Below are 15,886 nucleotides of genomic sequence, written 5' to 3' on the forward strand. Positions count from 1 at the left end.
CAGATGCACAATTACTTTTGATTATATTCATATAATAAAGGTAGTTGAGGTTCAGAAAAATCTATGAGCTCTGAGAATTCACGATTTGAAATCATTTAGAACCATGGTCATAAAAGGGTCTGCAGCCACAAAGCCCACGTCCTAAGGAGAAGGAGCTCCTTTGCTTATGACTTCCAGGGATTCAGTGTAATCATTCATCAGATGATCAGGCTAGATTAAAGTCTCATAACTTCTTTGTCACACTTTTGCAGCTTATTAAGCTCTAAGACAATTATGGTATTTAATTCATTGATTAGGGTGGATATGTAAATTATACCCCCAAACCTGAGACTTTAATAGAAGCATGACAAATACCACTGTCGCATGCAATATCACATCTCATCAATTCATAAACGTGTGAGGTGCACAAGTGAGAAAAGTCAAGGTTCTGGGAATTTAATTAATATTCTCAAATTTCCCTAGCTGCTGATTGGTGTCTTTGAATGGCATGCTCTGTTTTTTTCTGGCTGAAATATTGGTGTTTTGTTGAAACAAAGGATGCCAGCTCCAATACAGTTCGTGCACAGGGCACGCTACATCCAGGTGGGCATCGGACCTCCCACTGATGTTCAGCCCCAGCAGCACAGCCCCTTGAGATGATCCCAGTCAGCTTCCTCCTGGCAGCCACTCCAGCAGCTGATGCTCAGTTTCTTCACCACCCAGCTCTGCCCTGCGCTGCGTCTGCTGCCCTTCTGGCTTGTAAGCTGCTCTCTGCTGGGCTATTTCCTGCTTGTTCTACTGGAGATGTCACTGGCTGTCTGCCCAGAGTGAGCATGGGTTGACTGTCACTTGATTCCACGGGCAAAGGTGGAGGGAGAGAACCCACTTCACAAAGAAGATCCACACTCAGCTGTTACCAGATCATCATGGAGAGACTCAAAAGTCAACGGTAATCATAAGTGTCCCAGAAGGTCAGGTTTGAGAACCACAGTCTTGCAACAAACAGGGAGGAGCCCTGAACAGAGCAGCATTTGCTGTGCTTAATTTGCCTGAGGCAGCTGGAATAATGGATAGTCGTGGAGGCTGAGGCTTGAGCAGGGCTCTCACCCCATTTACTCCAGCAGGGAAGGACAGGCGAGGTGGGGAAAGGCTGGGACCCCATCTCCTATGCCTGCTGTGGGGTGACAGCCAAGTCCTGAAGGCATGGCTCCTCACTCCCAGCCGTGAACCCCTTTGGCCTCCCTGGGACCCTGTTCCTGGCTTTTCCCTCCATCAGCGGGAATGAGAATGTTTATCAAGGATTGCTGCTCGCATGGCTTTCAGAGGTCCTTGAAGAAATACTGTTTTCAACGTTGTGTTTATTGCAAGAGCAGGATCGCTTGAAACATAAAGCTGAAGACTGACATGAGACTAAATTGCACAAGCCATTTCATTCCCAAGTGTCCCAGCAAATACACATCTCAAGTGCCCGATGTGAGAAGCTGTGTGTGTAGAGCTGATGCGCGTCCTCTCTAACCCTTACTGCTCCTGTGCTAATGAAGGATGCTGAATGCGATCATTATAGTAATGAGGTACACAGTGCACCCTCAGCTTCCCTCTGTGTTCAACAGCCTCCGACAGGGCAGGCTCCACACAGGCTGAGGCTGGGACCGAAGGCTGATGACTCAGCAGAGCAGACAAGTGTGTGTGCGTGTGTATGTGTGTGACAGCATGTGCGTGTCACAGAGGTTGGATGTGTGTGTGTCGGATTTCTAGTGCATGTTTGTCATCCTGTGTCTGTCCATGTACTTTTGTGAGTGTTTTGTGAGAGTGAGGCCGTGTTTGGTGAACGCATGTGTGTGACTGTGTGTGTGTGTTCTGGGGGATGGAGGAGTAAGAAGGGGATGGAGAGAGCCTCTTACACACTTCCCCAGGAAATATGGACACTGGAATTTCGCCCAGTCCATGCATACGCATCTTGTTGAAGCCCCATGTGCTCGGAAAATCTTGGGAAAGTGGTGTGGCCACCCTTCAAAATGTAAAACCAGATCCCGGTAAGCACAGCGCTCCCGGGTTCCTGCTCATCCTTGCCCTGAAGGGCCTTGATCTTGGTGCCGGCTCTCAGCTGACTACATGGGTTCCCTTATCCATGGAAAGAAATCCAGCTAGAAACAGTCATGCAGATCTCTCTTTCTTACTTTCATTTGTTAACCTGTCTTTGCAGTTCCTTTATACTTTGAGAACATATAATTCTGATCGCTTCAGGTAAATAACTTTAAAAAGAAATGATTTGGGAAAGTCCGTTTATTAATTTTAGATTTTGCTTTTTTTTTTTTTGAGATGGAGTCTCGCTCGGCTCACCGCAACCTCCACCTCCTGGGTTCAAGCAATTCTCCTGCCTCAGCCTCCGAAGTAGCTGGGATTACAGGTGTGCACCACCACACCCGGCTAATTTTCATATTTTTAAGTAAAGACCGCGTTTCACCATGTTAGTCAGGCTAGTCTCGAACCCCTGACCTCGTGATCTGCCAGCCTCAGCCTCCCAAAGTGCTAGGATTACAGGTGTGAGCCACCACGCCCGGCTTAGATTCTGCTTTCATACACCTATTAAAGCAACTTAAGTAACAAAATCAGCACAAAAACACAGATTTCTGAACTAGCCGTGTCTGTTTTGCTCTGAAGAAATCCCCCATACTGGGCACTGAGAACGTGTTGGAAGTTCTAACCAGAGAGCTTGGCTGCCACATGCTGCCTTGCAGGAAGAACCTTCCTCCTTCTCCCCTGGAAGGCCTCCCCTGGGAGGTTTTGCTCAGCTGCCAGGGAGAGGAGGGAGGAAGTGGGGAGCAGAGGGAGGGCAACGGAGTGGCACAGCCACCTCTTCTGCCAAATATCTCTGAGAAAACAAGTGGTGACAGCTCATGTCCCCCAGACAGCTTCTCTCAGTCCAGGACTTCCTGTCTAAGAGGGAAATGCATTCACTTAGGGAGCAAGCAACCATATAGTAACAGGAAGACAAACGCAATGCTGGAACATTCCATGGATGAGAACCTCAGGCTTCAAGTCAAGACTCAAAGCTGCCTCTTCAGGCTTTCATCTTGAAATGTGATTCGAGTTTTTAAAATATTGCCATCCCCTATGGAAATGTTTATTATTATCAAGTTTTTAAAGAATTTGTGTTTTATTCTACAAAAGTCCAAGCTCACACTAGAAAGACTGTTACAAATGTTTGAGACCCAAAGAGCTATCAGTGGTAGCAAGTCACTGGGGGTGCATTCCTGTGACAATACGGCTGAGTTACAGCTGAGCTACAGCCCCAGGTAAACGAGGTGGAGACCATTTTACCCTCTACCCAGGCCTCTGCCTTTGGCCTTGATCTACTCTGCAGCTGTTTGTAGTGGCCGCTGCTGCTGTTGTGAGAGATAACCTACAGGGAGAAGAGTCAGAGCCGAGTCAGGGGCCTCTTCACTCTGACAGATTGTGATACAGCTCTGTTATTCCAAAGTATTGACTGCTTTTTCTTTCAGGAAAAATGCAAACACCTGTCTTTCATTCATATGAATAGATGTGTTAATATGTGTAATACGTGTTGATGTCATTGAGCATATTGAAGAATGTTGCTCATGATGTGGGTTTTGTGGATTTTCATTTTTGTGATCTCCATGGCTTTAAGATTACAGCCACAGTCAATGAGAACATACCTGGTAATACTTTAAAATGCATTTTAGTGTTCTTTCTGCTATTTTAAGTATTTGAGATATTTTCACTTCCACGAAAACAGCAATTGCAGCAGGTACTTTTGCCCTGAAATTTTCTTAGTGACTCAAAATTGAGACTCGGAAGGATTTTAAAAATCACTTAATTGAGGAATGTGGAGAGAGTCAGTTCCACAAATTAATGACACCTCTGGAACATTATCTCAGTCACCTGTAGATGTCCTGTCTTCATCTTCCTACACCAACACCCATCAGCACGCGCTAGTTTTTCTCCAGCATCGAAAGACAGTCCAACATTCTCTGCTATCTGGTGTGTGCTGCAAAGAATTGAGAAGGAAAGAAGAACAAAACAAAGATCCTACATTCAGCAGTGGAGTATTTTTTATTATTAGGTTAAGTAAGTTCAGATCATGAAAATTCCTGTATTGCTTTGTAACAACCATGTTTTATATCCAGTGAGAAATGTATCTATTTCAACAATGCTGAGAACAAGCATGTCAGTTCAAGTGCCTTTGATTTTTTTTCATTCATTCAAGAGAAAGCAGGTTGTTAGCTCTGAGCAAATGCTGAAACTAATCAATAAATACTTTGTTAAGAGAAAAAAAAAGTCAGACTTCCAAAGTGGAACATTCAGGATTCATGAGATCTAGAGAAAAACAAGTCATTTTAGTGAAAGCTAGGGCTAAATTTTAAAATGTGTATTCTGACATGGTGGAAAAGATTTTGGTTTTTAAATGTTTGGAAAATATAAGTGCAGGCTTGTGTTACCCTACCAATATAAGAGCTAGAAAAATTTTAAAAAGATCTACAAAACAAGCAAATTGATAATTAATAAATTATAAATTATTATTCATAAATATCTAAATAGGGATACATTTATTTAAATAGAATTAAAAATAAGAGTATTTATTATATTGCTTAAATTAACCACAACTATCATATTTTTTTTCCACTGGTCCCATAATGTTTTGGTATCAGCTCTTTGTTCTGAAACAAGTAACTGATTTTGAAGCCTTCAGAAGAATAGTTCAGAAGACTCTTGCTTATACTCAGAAAATCATTGTTTCTGAAGCAAATTTGCTACTCCCAAGCATACCCCTTCTTACTGCTGCATTTTCAATCCAAGAATATAAGATTGCTTAGTGGAAGGTGAACTGCTCTGCTTAGATATTCCAATCGCTCTGTAAGAAAAGAAGAATGAAATAAATTTAGATATTATAATTGTTGTACCATTGCTGATATGGCAGGTAACCACACATTTGGAGGCTTAAAACAACAAATTTATTATTTCATAATTTGCAGAGCAGAAATCCAGGTAGTTCGGCTGATTTCTGTGTTCCTGGTCTCACAAGTCTGAAATCAAGAAGATGTCTACAGAGCTGCGTTCCTTCCTCACGGCAGTGGAGCATCCTCTTGTAAACTTATTCTGGTTGTTGGCAGAAATTACTTCCAGGTGGATGTAGCACCGAGTTCCCCATTTCCTTCCTAGCTTTTTGGAAGATGTTCTAAGCTTCTAAAGGACACCTGGATTCCTTGGTTCATCACCTCCCTCATCCTCAAAACCAAAGTCAAATCTCTCTCACGTTTCAAATTTCACATTTTTGGCTGCGTCATTTCTGTGCTTCTGCTGGAGAAAGTTCTCTGCTTTTAGGGGCTCATGTTATCTGACCTGGGTAATCCAACCTAAATCTCCCCATCCATAAATTTAATTATATCCGGTAAATCCCTTTTGCCATGTAATGGAACAAATTCACAGGTTTCAGGAACCAGGGCATGAACATCTTTGGGGAGCTGTTCTTCTTTCTTAATGGAACTATTTTAAAGTAATACAGAAGGTTTAGTAATTGTCCCCATATAATTATCTGCCATTCTGAAATGAAATACTAGAACTTTGCATTTAAATTATTGGGAATTAGTTAATACCGGGTTATACTATTTAAATATTTTGGTAAGGTGATATCTTTCATTTGGCACCATTTTCTTCTGTCTCTTCCTCCACATATTTTCTCTATTTGTGCATATTTTCTATATTCATATTACATGTAAAATACTATATGCATGTATAAATAGCATATGTATATATGAGTGTGCATACTAAGGGTGTGAAGTAATGGTCACTGAAAATTTATCTGTAGTAAGTATTTAAATTTCTCATGATTCTTTATCCTTTTTACTGCTCTTCGATATTTTACTGCTCTTTGAGATTTGCTGGTTATCTGGGGTAGTTTCATTGAGGGAAACATACCTGCATTACACATGTGAAAAAAAGTCTTGCTCTTTTCTGTTTTCCCCAAAAAAAAAATGGACTGTCTTAGAACTCTTAAACAATGTAATACCTTAGCTCTCAACCCAAATTCTACACTTACTCAAATTGAAAGGGAAAATTAAAGATGTTAATGATTTGTATTTTATTTATAGCGTGATCTACTTTTTTAAAGATATAAACTTTTTGTCTTACTATTTACTAGAATCATGTATTTAACTTTCAAATTGCAAACTGGCTTGTTTTCTTCTTTTTACAAACCACTTTAGGAGGAAATTGTTGATATATAAAAAACAGCATATTTTTAATGTGTACAACTTGGTGAATTTGGAGATAAATATACACCCATGAAACTATCGCTACGATCTGTCTCATAAACATACCCATTACCTTCTAAGGTTTCCTCCTGCCTTCTTTATTATTATTTCTCTTGTCCTCATAGATCCACCTGCCAAGAGACCCCGACAGCTGCCCCAGTCACCCAGCGGTTGATTTCTAAGAAGCATATTGGAATATGGTCCCACAGACGATAGACGGTGGCAAAATCAGTGCCAGATGCTAATCCCTGCTGCTTCCGAAATCTTCATTCCAAATCAATGAGAAAAAAGAGATAAACCCCAAAAAACCCGCACGTCACAGGATGGCTTTGGCTTTTACCAAGCCACAGAGAAAATATATGAAACGCTTAAGAATCCGAGCAATATTTTGTTGCTCTAAAATTTGTCACAGTTAACATCAGAGAAGAGAAAACTTGCCTCGTTCAGGCCTACTTTCTAAAGAATGCATGAAATTCAGGTCCCAATACGACCAATCTGGCTATATTCTTTTATTTATTCTTTTAATAAAAGTAAATTCTATTTTTACAACAGCTTGCAATTTTTTATCAAAATAAAATGCTGATTTAACTCATTTGCTGTAGAACATTTCTAATGTAAGATATTTTCAGAGAAAAACACACTGAATTTAATCTATTCTAATCCACTGCTTAGTAAAAGCAAAGATTTAGCAAAAAAAAAAAGTACAGTGCTAAATATTAAATGAAAAAAATCACAACAGAAGTGACAGAAAGGAAATACTAAATACAAGAAAATCTGCCCTGAGCAAATATTGTATATTGATGTCATAGCATATCCAATATTATAAAATTCTTAATTGCCTTTAATATTTTAAAAGGAGTTTAAAAATTTGGCAAAGTGGAGAGGAAATTTCACAAATGGAGTCTTACACCATTGGCTTTGGTGCCGGAATTGGCATCAGGTACCCGGCCTCATTGTTTATGCAATAAATTAGATGCTGCTCTGCCTTTATCCAAGTGCATGACAACAACCGTTAAGTGGCTGACATCACCCAGAGCAGGCTGAGGGTGGAGCCCACGTTTAGTAGGCATATCTCCTGAGGCTCCCCTCGGCTGTGACATTTTCTGAGATTTCCCTTGTTTTCAATGACTTTCACAGTTTTGAGGAGCACTGGTCAGGTATGTGGTAAAATCCTTCTCCATTGGAATTTGACTCATGTTTTTCTTTTGATTAGATTGGAGTTGTGGATCTGGGAAAGGAAGACTACAAAATGAAATGCCATTTTCATCACATCTTATCAAGGGTACATACTGTGTTTCCCTCCCTGCCTCCCTCCCTCCTTTTTTTCTTCCCCTGCCCCTCCCCTCCCTCCCCTTCCCTTCTCTCTTCTCTTTTTTTTCTTTCTTTTTGATGGAATCTTGCTCTTTCACCCAGGCTGGAATGCAGTGGCTACATCTTGGCTGACTGCATCCTCCACCTCCTGAGTTCAAGTGATTCTCCTGCCTCAGCCTCCTAAGTAGCTGGGATTACAGGCACCGAACAACACGCCCAGCTAATTTTTGTATTTTTGGTAGAGACATGGTTGTACCATGTTGGCCTGGCTGGTCTTGAACTCCTGACCTCAGGTGATCCACCCACCTCAGCCTCCCAAAGTGTTGGGACTATAAGTATGAGCCACCGCACCCAGCCAAGGGTACATACTATGAACCTGACTGCTGTTGATGTTGACTTTGATCACCTGAATGAGGTAGTGTTTAATATATATAAGTAACACAATGCTAAGCTATTTTAAATAACTTTAAACATGATAGATGTGTCTTAAAGGCTAAGTGAAATTACACCTTTTTTTATGACTTTCAAGAGTGCTGAGTCTCTAGATGATCTCAATGTTAAGAGCTATACATTTCTTGAGAATAGATTCACTTAGAGAAAAAAAAAATCCATAAATGTTGTTTCATCCAATCTGTCTTCTGTTTTCCATGAAGATCCTATCACAGGAGAGTTCTTGTTGATCTGTGAAACACTTTCGGGTAGGTGTGGAGCTTAGCTTATCAGTGACATCAGGGGTGAGTTAAATGCTCAACAGAAATAAGAATTTTGAGAGCCTAGGCACTATTCATGAGAAAAGAAAGTGAACAGTTAATACAGGGGTGGGAAAGAAAAGAAAAATGCAGATAAAATAGGAATGAAGGTATACAATTGAATAAATGGGTGAGAGACTTTCAGAGTCAGGAGACCCAGGCCATCATAAGTTCTATCTCATGCAGTTTGCCAGGTGAGCCCTTATGCCCCCAGGTCTCCAGTAGAGAATCTGCTACTTGGATGTAGCCAATGCCTTTGATGAGGCAAATAAAGCAGAACAAATTGTTTCTTGGATCCGTAATCATATTAGGGCAATGATATAAGGACTTCCTTAAAACACACACAAGATAATCTAATTCATAGAGATGCTGCATTGACAACATAGATGGGTAATGTAGATCTGCTAAAACTTTGGAGAGATCTGGGGAATGTTTTCAGACTTCCACAGATGTTGGAAAGAAGGTTGGAGTCAATCTTTTCTGAACATTAGGGGTCAGGAAGACTCCACTGGCAGTGGGTTAGCTCATCCAAGTTAATAACCTGATTACAGCCATGGTCCTAGTCATGCTAGATTCAGAAATATTTATCATAACTGTCTTCCTCATTCTGGGCTGTTTCTCGTTTTTCTTGGTCCTCATCCCACTTTTCACCTCTTCCCTGCATACAGGATTGATCCCTACAAGCTGCAGTTCCCATTTTCCCAGGACAGTTTTGTTTTGGGAGGATTCTGCCAATAGGAAGTTCCCGCAGGAAATGAGAGAGGGAAGGAGAGGGAGAAAACAGAGCTTTTTTTCCCCTCCTTCTCTCTTAGGTGGAGGCTGGCAGTGCCTGGGTCTCCTCTATGTCCCCATAGAATTCTGTGCCTGCCTTTGCCAATGAGTGACCCCAGCCCTGGGCTCTGATGCCTGCCTCCTGCCTTTGGTCTTCAAGCCCAGGGTGGCAACAGCTGTCTAGGGTGGCTCTTCCCTGGGTGGCCTCACTCACTCCAGCATGGATTCTCAGCTGCTTCATCATGTGGATAAACAATAATGCTGAAATTATTTCTGTTTAGATGTATCTGTCTAAAGCACACTAAATAATTTTCTTTTTCCTGTTTATACCCTCACTGATAAATTGCTTATGCCCAAAGGTCCCCAGTAAGCCCCCATGAGAAATATATACCAGTGTTTTGCTTTAAATATTGTATTTCAACCAGTATCGTTCTGTGAATTTAATATGAGAAGGCCATCTGCAGCAAGAAGTATGGCATTTATTCTAAATATGTGAAAGATAAAGTAGCTATGGATTATAAAAGATTTTGTTAACACCTTGACAAACAGGAAAAGGACAATAAAGTCATTCATTCATTCATTCATTCATTCATTGCTGCATTTATACATGTATTTAACGACATTTGCTAGCACCTTCCATGAATCAGAAATTCTCCTTTTTTTGTCTTCAGAGGAAGGATTAGGGATCTGTGCACAAGGATTGATAAGAGTAAAATAAACAAAACCAGTTTCTGCCAAAATTCATTCAGATTCAATTGCAGGAGAAGAAAATAAATAGGTAATTACCATGACCCCCATCCTCCCACCACACTTGCCACGCCATACACATTAGTGCCAGGAGAGAAGGAAGGACCCGATAAAACACTTGTCATCAAACACACAGAAATGCGGTTTTATATAAATATTTGTTATTTCCTGAGTGTTTATTCTGATTACAATTTAGTTTTCTGCATCTTCTGTTTGACTTTCTTAAGCCTGTTTGATGTTCAAACCACAAATCCTGCAAGATCTGCAGTCTCACAGCTGTTGAGGGACCAAAGTCCATGCTTTCCAAACTTAGGACCAACTAGAAAAAAGGCACATATGCTCCTAACCCAAATTATAAAATACCTGCTTCTCCATAGCCCACCTGTAGCTTCCCCAGGCCAACATCCTCCAGTCAGAGCACACTTAGAGGCTTCCCTCTTCACCCCCATGAAACTTTCCAGCCCTTGTGCCTGTCTTGGAGTCTCTAGTAAATGCAAATGGCAGTGATTGAATCTCTTGCTATACACTAAGAAACTCTGAATAAATAACCTTTACTGTTCTCATTTGGTTGGTCTTCATTTATTTCCAAATATGATTTCTCTACTTTCTCTTCTCACTACATTGAGTTTACTAGATATGGTATTCATTATTATGAATGAGACATTTGTGTTTTCAAAACCAGATTAATTACCTGAGCTTTTTAAGCCACTTTTGAGAGAAATTGTGAAACTGCTTGTCATAGGGTCTTAGCTCTAAGCCTGAGTAAATCTAATAAGTACAATAAAGGAATAAAAGGGGATTCCTTCTTAGTGGTCTGTGCCATCTGGGCAAAAAAAAAAAAATTAGATTTTAGTAGGGACAAAATCTGAAGAGATAAAATTAGAAAGTGCCCAGAGAACAACTCTGTGGTGCAAAGGAGTTTCACCAATAATTATCATACTTCAGGAGAGGGTGGGCAGGACACAGGGTGGGGCTGGAAGCCTCAGTGGGGAGGACTAGTAACAAGCATTAGTCCACTCTTAGAAGAGATTAAAGAAGAAGTTCATAGCCCACATCACAGATTTAAAAGGACCTGTGGTGGAAGGGCAAGGTGATCTGCTTTGTGATGCTCTAAAATACAGAACAAGAACTAATACGTTGAACGTGGATGGAGAAAAACACATTTAACCCTTAAAATATCAAAATATTTCAGATGTGAATTTTGGTGGACATTAGGCTGAATGATTTCTTATCTGTAACTTTTATTTTAATTACATATTCCTATGTCTCTAAGATTTTATGTTTCTACTCAACTACAATTATTATACTGAGATAATAAATAGCCAAATGTTATAGAGAAAAGGACAGACATGATGTTTATAAAGTAAAGACTGTATATTTTTTAGCTAGTCATAACTATTAGCAGAATCTGAAGCTTACAGGTATTTCAGGACATTGTGACCCAGTTCCCATTTGTGAATGTGTCCTCAGTGGAAGCTCAGGGACCATCCCAGATGGGTGGCAGTCATCAGCACCACAGTCAGAACTATGTGTTCCATTCCTGGGTTCTCCCTGCACAGGACAAGGCCTCACATAAGACTAACCGGAATGGGCACACACAGCATTGCCACATGAAGTTGAAGGAAGATGAAGTGTTTAAGGAAATTGGCACATTGAGCCTCAGTAGCAGATGACATAGAGAAGTTTCATCTGAATCCATGTTTTGAAAAATTATTATATGAAATGCAAATCTCTTCTTACATATGTGTAGTTCCACTGAACAAAATATGGCCATGTTTGGAATTCAGGAAGGAAGACTGTCAGTAATAGGAAGAGATTTAAAAACAGGTCTATATATTTCTTATAAGCTTTACAAGAAGACATGATGAATAAATTTGATGTTTGTGCCATATCAGATCCTGGAACAGAAAAAAACACAGTAGACAAAAACTTTGTATAATACAAACACAGTATAGTGTTAATAAAAATATAACAATATTGGTTCATTAGTTATGACAAATATACCATAAAACATAGGACCTTAACTACAAGAGAAATGGAACATAGAATATACAGGAACTCTCCAGACTATCTTGGTATTTTCTCTGTAAATCTAAAAGCATTATAAAATTTAATGTTCATTAAAAAAAATAAGAACTTCTTAAAAATGAAAATGGCTGATTGCCCATAGATTTTTACTTCCCTTCCACTCAGGATACGGAAACACAACTAAAAACGTTGTCAAAGGTATAAAGTATCAAAGATAATATTATATGAAATTCTAATCTAAATCTGTCTTCACAAATGCAAATAAAGAGGCATAACTCTTATTTTATAGGCAATTATTCACAACAGTCACCAGAACGTTTACAAGAAGTACTTAGAGCCAGCCATAGCCGTAGTTACAATCTAAAACCATTTTTATTGAATATCCTTTCCAATGTTCATGGTTAATATTAAGGTATGGAAGTAGAAACATTTATTACAAAATGTATAAACTATTACAAAGTAGTCAGGGTTTTCTTAAAAATGAGATTTTACTTATGGACTTGGAGTTCCTTTCTAAATTGTGTGGGAATTTATTCTTTTAGTCACTATACTAAGGAAACTGTTCTGGCCCAAAACTCTAAACAGCATGTTCTTTAATAAACAACCACTAATGATACTCAATTAAACGAGAGTGATGACAAAGCGCAGTCTCACATCAGCGGCTCCACTAGATTAAGCACCATGTTCTACTCAGCAGGACATTGCTTTAAACAATTAGTTATACATCATACATTAAGCCTAATTAAAGGTTAAATATGATAGATAAAGAAAAAAGCTAACAGAAATGTTGGGAAGCAACTCTCATAATCATTCATGCTCCAATTCCAGTTTCATTAAGGATACATTAAAGATAATTTAATATGAAAAAGTTAAAAATTTAAAGAAAGATGACTTATTTTTACATTTTAAAATACATATATTTATAGAAGGTTTAATAAAAAGTTTGAGATATAATTAGCATAAAATATCCACACATACAGAAACTGTAAAATGTATCCTTAAGCATCACCACCATCAAAATAGTAAATATACCCATCAACTCATAAAAGTCCCTGTGCCATTTTAAAAATTCTTCTCTCTCTTTAGCACACCTATCCACAGGCGAACACTGATCTAGTTGAATCTTCTAGAATTTTGGAGTGGATATATTTACAGGCATACAGGTACACACACTAAAGATTTAATTCTTTCTTTCATATTTTGTGATTCTGGTTGTTGTGTGCATCAATACAATTATTCATTCTGTTTGATTATTAATATTCTAAATACTTCATGGTATGGGTATAGTATGATTTGAGCATCCACTTACTTCCTCATGGGCATCTAGACTATTCCAGTTGTTGGTTATTGACAATAAAGCTATGATGAGCATTAGCTTGTAAGTCTGTGTAGACAGATGTTTTCATTAGATTGGCTAAATACCTAGCAATGGAATGTCCAAATCATATGAACCTTTTAACTTTGGAATTCTAACTTTTAAGACATTGTCAAACTGTTTTCTAAGTAGTTGCACCGTTTTACATTCTCCTCGAGAGTGTGCAATAATTCCAGTTACTCTGCATCATTGCCACCAGTTTTTTTAAGCTGTCCTTTTACTTTTAGTTCTCCTTATAGGTGTGTAATATCTCACTGATTTTAATTTGCATTTCCCTAATGACTAAAGAGTTTTAGAAATTTTTGTGTGTGTATTTGCCATTCTTATATATTTATTGGTGAAATCTTCTTTTGAAATCTTTTCTCATTTTATTACTAACATGTTTGTTTCCCTTTACAGAGTTTTCAGAGTTCTTTACGTATTCTAGATACAAGCATTTTATTAAATATATGATTTGCACATATTTTCTTCCAAGCTGTGGGGTCTGTTTTTATTTTTTTAATATCGCCTTTAAAAATCAGAAGTTCTTAGATTGGATAAAATAACATTTCTTTTCTAAAGTGAATCTATTATTGAGCAGTTCATAGCTCTTAATAATGAGAACATCTAGAAATTTAGCACTCTCGAAAGTCATAAAAGTTGTGCCATTTAACTCAGTGTTTAAACTATATCTATCATATCTCAGCCTAGCATTATGTTATTTATTTATATTTGTTCAACACTACTTCATTCAGGTGATTACAGTTAACATCAATAGCAATTAGTTATGTTCATTTTCATAGTACATATCCTTGGTAAAATGTGATGAAAAAGACATTTTATTTCTGTGATCTTCTTTTCCAAAACCCATAATTCAAGTATAATCAAGACAGAGATATCAGGCAACCCAAAAGGATAAGTATTCTACAATATCTGACCAGCACTCAACATTCTGAAGGTCATTAAATTAAAAACAAGGGAAATCAGAGAAACTGCCACAGTCAAGAAGAGCCTAAGGAGACATGACTACTAAATGTAAATTTGGTAACTTGGATGGGATCCTGGTACAAGAAAAGGATATTAGATAAAATCTAAGGCAACTGAATAAAGTATGAAATTATAAGAATGAATCAATATAATATAATATAATTATATATAATGTAATGTTCATCATATGAACATAACATGAGATTTAACTATACAAATGCTTTAACATCTTCATAAGAGCAGGTGATAATAACAGTGAAAAATGAATCAGGGTGGTAGTCAGTCTAGATCTCCACTTGCTGACCATATGGTTTTAGGTAAGCTATTTTACTGATATTGCTCTCCTTTTTCTTCCATAATAGGGGGAATAAAGTACCTTCTTCACAGGATTGTTAATTGTTGCTATTTTTGTTATACATTTTACTTCTTAATTCGTCTAAAATCTTGCTTTACAATGTTATTATTTATTTCTTTAAAAGTCAGTTTTATTTTAAATTAATTAAAGAAGAAGGAACATACCATCTTTTGTAGCGAGTCGTCTATCCGCCATTCGTGGTGCTCATCATCCCTTCTGTAGATTTGCATTTCCAAATGGAAACCTTCTCCTTCAGTCAGAAGCACAGCCATTAGAAATTCTTGTAGCACAGTTGTCCTGGCAGCAAATTGTCTCAGCTTTTGTTGGCATCAAGGTATCTTGATTTTGTTCTCCATTTAGAGAAAAATCTCTCTGATAAGACATTTTTATTTTCTTTTTTTAATATCCAACACTTAAAAAAGTACACTTCTGTTATCTTTTAGTAATTCTCCAGTTATTCTTATCCTTTCCCCCTGTATGTAATGTGTCTATTTTCTCTGGCTACTCTCAAGATCTTTTTTTAAACTTTGGTTTATAGCATGTTGAGTATAAGGTGTTTAGGTATGGGTCTTTAATAATTATTTTACTTGGGTCTCACTGAGATTTTTGAATGCATGAGTAATTTTTTATCAATCATTGAAAGGCTTTAGCTATTATTTCTTCAAATATTTTATTCCATTCTAATTATACACTCTTCTCCTTCTCAGGAACCAACTACATATATACCAGATCATTTGATGTTGCTCATAATTTCCTGAAGATCTTTTCAGTTGAGATCTCTCTATTCTTCAGATTGGTTAATTTCTATTGTCTGTCTTCTAACTCCAGTAATCTGTAAAGTAATTAAATGAATTTTTCATTTATTTTGTTAAACTTTTAGCTTTCAGAATTTTCATCTGGTTCAGTTTTATATTTTCCATGCCTGTTGAGGCTGTCTTACTTTGAATAAGACAACAAAGGACCCTGAATAATCATGGTCATCTTGGGCAAGAACATATGTACAGGCATCACACTTTCTGATTTCAAAATATAGCATAATGCTACAGGAACCCAAACAATATGGCACCGGCATACAGACAGACATATAGGTCAATCGAACAGACTAGAGCCCAGAAATAAATTCACACATTTATGGTTAACTGATCTTCAGCAAGGGTGCCAAGAATACCTAATAAGAAACGGACAGTCTCTTCAATAAATTGTGTTTTAACAACAAGATATGCACATTCAAAAGAATAAAATTGGACTTATATATCATATTCAAAAAGCAACTCAAAATAGATTAAGTACTTAAATGTAATTCCTAAAACTGTTAGAAGAAAACACAGGGGAA

General features: G+C 37.9%; 1 pseudogene; it reads right to left on the reverse strand.

The window, feature by feature from the left end:
• Positions 1-691: 691 nt before the first annotated feature.
• Positions 692-15,886, reverse strand: part of LOC105732984 (U2 small nuclear ribonucleoprotein auxiliary factor 35 kDa subunit-related protein 2-like) — a 50,952-nt pseudogene continuing 35,757 nt past the window's right edge.

The sequence above is a fragment of the Aotus nancymaae genome, unplaced genomic scaffold (genome assembly GCF_030222135.1).
Source record: "Aotus nancymaae isolate 86718 unplaced genomic scaffold, 86718_ANA_hifiasm-v0.15.2.pri h1tg000014l, whole genome shotgun sequence".
Taxonomy (NCBI): domain Eukaryota; kingdom Metazoa; phylum Chordata; class Mammalia; order Primates; family Aotidae; genus Aotus; species Aotus nancymaae.